Genomic DNA, 6,018 nt, shown 5'->3' with positions numbered 1-6,018 from the left:
GAGGAGGGAGGAGGGAGGAGGGAGGAGGGTTCAGGATGGGGAACACATGTATACCTGTGGCAGATTCATTTTGATATTTGGCAAAACCAATACAATATTGTAAAGTTTAAAAATAAAATAAAATAAAAAAATAAAAAAAAAATATTTTAGGTAAGAAAAAAGCCCTCAAAATTAAACTTGCTGCTTCAGCTTTAAGCTTGTTTTTATTTTTCCTTTCAATAATGTAATTATCAAGTAACAAATGCCTTCCAACCATGTCTCCCATTATTTTTGGAGCACTTTCAGCTTAATATCTCCCCAAATCATGAACATTTGAAACTGCTGGCATCATGTAGTTGGATGTATCTGGTACTCCCTACATAAAAATGTCATTGAACAGCGTTAGAAGTATATATCCTCTCTGAAAAATAATTTTGTTTCAACATTTCATTATTGAAATTGCATTCTGTTCTCCAGAAAAGCCATTCATTAAAACAGTCACTGGTAAAATTTATTTTTTAAATGTGGAAATCCAGTATTGCAAGTCTTAATTCTTGATTTTGTATAATCAATGCACAAATGCGTAAATAAAACTAAAAGTGAAGTGGTACTTTTCAGATAATAGATCTGAGAGAACTATGAGCATGACATCACCTATCAACATTTGCTTTAAGATAAATTCTGCCTACGTGACACTTGAAACTAACTAGGATTCATGAAGGATATTAAAAAAGATCATGAACCACTTATACACTTTAAAAAAAAAAGTATTACCAGCAAAAACATTCACAAAGCATTGCTGGAAGTCAAAGTAAGCCTTATTTTTCAGAATATGGATAAAATCATATTTCAATTTTAATAGTGTATTGTTTTCCTATTGCTATATAACAGAATGCCACAAATTTAACAGTTTAAACCACACACATTTATTATCTCACAGAGTCTGTGTATCAGAATTCAGAGCACATTGTTGTCTGGTGTGTTACAAGGTCTTACAGTGCTGCAATAAAAGTGTCAGCTGGCTACACTGATTTCTGGAAATCAAGGTTCTCTTTAAAAATCATAGGTTGTTATTTTGGATCCTTTTGGACTGAGGGTTCCTCATTCTTTTATTTACTGGTACTCTTAGTTCCTGGAGGACATAAGAAGTCCTATGCCATACTGCTCCTCCATAGGCTCTTTAAAAAGCGCTCAAAATGTTATGAGGTTTACCCAATGAGGTCGTGCCAACCCAGAATAATCTCCCTTTATATTCACTCAAAGTCAAATCATTTGAGATATAAAGTGCATCTACAAATCCCTTCTCTTATATGATGTAACATAGTTATGAGTTAGAGATCCCATCAAATTCAAAATTTCTGCCCTCATTCAAGGGAAGGGATTACATAAGATGCATAGAACAAAGGCAAGAATCTTAAGGACCATTTAAAAATTCTGCCTCTGTAAATAAGTTAGCATTGTAGTTTTGTTCAGTTTGCTTTTAATTATTTTTCTATCTTTAAAGCAAGCAGAAATAATGAGTATGGAATAGCTACTTCCTATAATTTCATTTTAATTATTACAAGTATCATCTTAAATAAAGTTGGGGAGTAGTGTATGATAGGACTTGCTGTTTATTTTTGTCTTCAAATTCAAAATATAAATAGCATCCTGCACTTAGAATAAACAAGATACTCTATATAAAGTAGCAAAATAATATATGGCACAAAGAATTTACTCCACTTTTCTTCCTCAAAAAGTGTCCCATCCTCATCCTTAATGTCAATTGCAGTTAAGAGACTGGTGCTTGATAAAACTTGAATAGGCAAAGAATCTACTTCTTTTAATCCTACTCTTTCAGCAATCTTGTAACATTAGATTCACTTTCTAATAGATACTTCTGCCTGATGTAATTCCAGAAAATGTCTCACTGATTTAAATATTTCTAACAACAAGACATTTTACTACATGCAGTGTAAAGTCATTGATGAAGTGAGGTGCAAGCCACAATCGCAGATCCTGAATCTGATATTCAAAGAAGAGCTGGTCAAATATTGCATCACATTTGCTGTGATTATTTTCAAGAAAATATCCATTTCCAGCTCACAGATGTCATGCTGCTCTTCAAGCTTCTTTGGCTATCATTTATGTGCATTTTAAGAATAAAATAAAAATTTATTGTTTAGAGTCAGAATTAGCAACTCTTTCTGACAAGGATCAGGTACTAAATATCTTTGGTTTTGTGGCCACCTTTGGTCTCGTTTGCATAGCCTTCTTTGTTTTTGTTGTTTTTAATTTTTAAAATGTTTTAAAATATAAAAATAATTGTTGGCTCTCAGTCTGAACAAAAACAGGCTCTAATCCACATTTGACTTTCTGATAGTAGCTTTCAGTTCAGTTCAGTTCAGTTCCATTGCTCAGTCATGTCTGACTCTTTACGACCCCATGAACAGCAGTGCACCAGGCCTCCCTGTCCGTCAACAACTCCCGGAATCACTCAAACTCATGTCCATCGAGTCGGTGATGCCATCTAGCCATCGCATCCTCTGTCGTCCCATCTTCCTCCTGCCCCCAATTCCTCCCAGCATCTGAGTCTTTTCCAATGAGTCAACTCTTCACAAGAGGTGGCCAAAGTACTGGAGTTTCAGCTTTAGCATCATTCCTTCAATGAACACCTAGGAACGATCTCCTTTAGGATGGACTGGTTGGACCTCCTTGCAGTCCAAGGGACTCTCAAGAGTCTTCTCCAATACCACAGTTCAAAAGCATCAATTCTTTGGTGCTCAGCCTTCTTCACACTCCAACTCTCATATCCATACATGACTACAGGAAAAACAATAGCCTTGACTAGATGGACCTTTGTTGGCAAAGTAATGTCTCTGTTTTTGAATATGCTATCTAGTTTGGTCATAACTTTCCTTCCAAGGAGTAAGTGTCTTTTAATTTCATGGCTGCAATCACCATCTGCAGTGATTTTGGAGCCCCCAAAAATAACGTCTGACACTGTTTCCACTGTTTCACCATATACTTCCCATGAAGTGATGGGACTGGATGCCATGATCTACGTTTTCTGAATGTTTGGCTTTAAGCCAACTTTTTCACTCTTGTCTTTCACTTTCATCAAGAGGCTTTTTAGTTCCTCTTCATTCTCTGCCATAAGGGTGGTGGCATCTGCATATCTGAGGTTATTTATATTTTTCCCGGCAATCTTGATTCCAGTTTGTGCTTCCTCCAGCCCAGTGTTTCTCATGATGTACTCTGCATAGAAGTTAAATATGCAGGCTGATGATATACAGCCTTGACATACTCCTTTTCCTATTTGGAACCAGTCTGTTGTTCTATGTCCAGTTGTAACTGTTGCTTCCGATCTGCATATAGGTTTCTCAAGAGGGAGGTCAGGTGTTCTGGTATTCCCATCTCTTTCAGAATTTTCCAGTTTATTGTGATTCACACAGTCAAAGGCTTTGGCATAGTCAATAAAGCAGAAATAGATGTTTTTCTGGAACTCTCTTGCTTTTTCCATGATCCAGCAGATGTTGGCAATTTGATCTCTGGTTCCTCTGCCTTTTCTAAACCCAGCTTGAACATCTGGAAGTTCACAGTTCACGTATTGCTGAAGCCTGGCTTGGAGAATTTTGAGCATTACTTTACTAGCGTGTGAGATAAGTGCAATTGTGAGGTAGTTTGAGCATTCTTTGGCATTGTTCTTTCTTTGGGATTGGAATGAAAACTGACCTTTTCCAGTCCTGTGGCCACTGCTGAGTTTTCCAAATTTGCTGGCATATTGAGTGCAGCACTTTCACAGCATCATGTTTCAGGATTTGAGATACCTCAACTGGAATCCCATCCCCTCCACTAGCTTTGTTCATAGTGATGTTTTCTAAGGCCCACTTGACTTCACATTTCAGGATGTCTGGCTCTAGGTTAGTGATCACACCATCGTGATTATCTGGATCATGAAGATCTTTTTTTGTATAGTTTGTCTGTGTATTCTTGCCACCTCTTCTTAATATCTTCTGCTTCTGTTAGGTCCATACCATTTATGTCCTTTATCGAGCCCATTTTGTCATGAAATGTTCCCTTGGTATCTCTAATTTTCTTGAAGAGATCTCTAGTCTTTCCCATTCTGTTGTTTCCTCTGTTTCTTTGCATTGATCCCTGAGGAAAGCTTTCTTATCTCTCCTTGCTATTCTCTGCAACTCTGCATTCAAATGGGAATATCTTTCCTTTTATCATTTGCTTTTCGCTTCTCTTCTTTTTACATCTATTAGTTGCTTACTGACCCCGATTTAGAGGAATAAAATTATAAACTAAACATCTCCTCACCTTTGGTCCCTAGCCCCCATACTCTATGAGAACTTGTATGTCTGTGTTCAGTCGTGTCCAGATTTTTGCAACCCCATGGACTGTAGCCCACCTGGTCCTCAGTCCATGGGATTTTTCAGGCAAGAATACTGGATTGGGTTGCCATTTTCCCCTTTGAGGGGGTCTTCTGACACAGGGATCAAACTTTTGTCTCATCTGTGATCTGTATTATAAATGCTGAAGAATTCTTTATCTGCTGCACCACAAGGAAGTTTATGGCTTCCCTGGTGGTTCAGTGGTAAAGAATCTGCCTGCAGTGCAGGAGCCACAGAAGACACATGTTCAATCCATGGCCAAGAAGATCCCCTGGAGGAGGACATGTCAACTCAGTCCAGTAATCTTGCATGGAGAATCCCATGGACAGAGGAGCCTTGGCAGCCTGCAGTCCATGGGGTCTCAAAGAGTTGGACATGACTGAAGTAATGTAGCACTGAATTTCATTTCTGAAAAGAAATGCAACCATGGTTTCCAAACTTTTTCTTTTCTCTTAAAAAAAAAAAAAAACTTATGTATTTATGCATGTGTGTGTGTATGTATGTATTTATGATTGTCTGTATTTATTTACTTATATGTATTTAGAGTCTGGTTTTGCACTGGAGTTAGTATAATTTATACAGGGCCTGAAACACCACTCCTCTCCCATTCAAAGCAATTTGTCTAAAAAACCTATTTTGGATAATGAGTAAAGATAACATTACGTTAAGGATAATCTTGAAACCATGTAGTTTATATATTTTACATATATGCATAATTTTATAGATTATTTTTATAGGCTGAATTTTAAGATAACCCTAAGACTTTTCAGTTCAGTTCAGTTCAGTCACTCAGTTGTGTCTGACTCCTTGTGACCCCATGAACTGCAGCACACCAGGCGTCCCTGTCCATCACCAACTCCCGGAGTTCACTCAAACTCATGTTCATCGAGTCGGTGATGCCATCCAGCCATCTCATCCTCTGTCGTCCCCTTCTCCTCCTGCCCCTAATCTCTCCGAGCATCAGGGTCTTTTCCAATGAGTCAACTCTTCGCATGAGGTAGCCAAAGTATTGGAGTTTTAGCTTCAGCATCAGTCCTTCCAATGAACACCCAGGGCTGATCTCTTTTAGGATGGACTGGTTGGATCTCCTTGCAGTCCAAGGGGCTCTCAAAAGTCTTCTCCAACACCACAATTTAAAAGCATCAATTCTTCAGCACTCAGCTTTCTTCACAGCCCAACTCTCACATCCATACATGACCACTGGGAAAACCATAGCCTTGACTAGATGGACCTTTGTTGGCAAAGTAATATCTCTGCTTTTGAATATGCTATCTAGGTTGGTCATAACTTTCCTTCCAAGGAGTAAGTGTCTTTTAATGATGCAATCATCATCTTCGGTGATTTTGGAGCCCCCCAAAATAAAGTCTGACACTGTTTCCACTGTTTCCCCATCTACTTCCCATGAAGTGATGGGACTGGATGCCATGATCTTAGTTTTCTGAATGTTTGGCTTTAAGCCAACTTTTTCACTATCCTCTTTCACTTTCATTAAGAGGCTTTTTAGTTCCGCTTCACTTTCTGCCATAAGGGTGGTGTCATCTGCATATCTGAGGTTATTGATATTTCTCCAGGCAATCTTGATTCCAGCTTGTGCTTCTTCCAGCCCAGTGTTTCTCATGATGTACTCTGCATAGAAGTTAAATAAGCAGGGTGATGATAT

This window comes from Bison bison, unplaced genomic scaffold (genome assembly GCF_000754665.1).
Source record: "Bison bison bison isolate TAMUID 2011002044 unplaced genomic scaffold, Bison_UMD1.0 scf7180017864200, whole genome shotgun sequence".
NCBI classification, from domain to species: domain Eukaryota; kingdom Metazoa; phylum Chordata; class Mammalia; order Artiodactyla; family Bovidae; genus Bison; species Bison bison.
The sequence above is the reverse complement of the archived record's forward strand: the minus strand, read 5'-3'. Positions refer to the sequence as shown.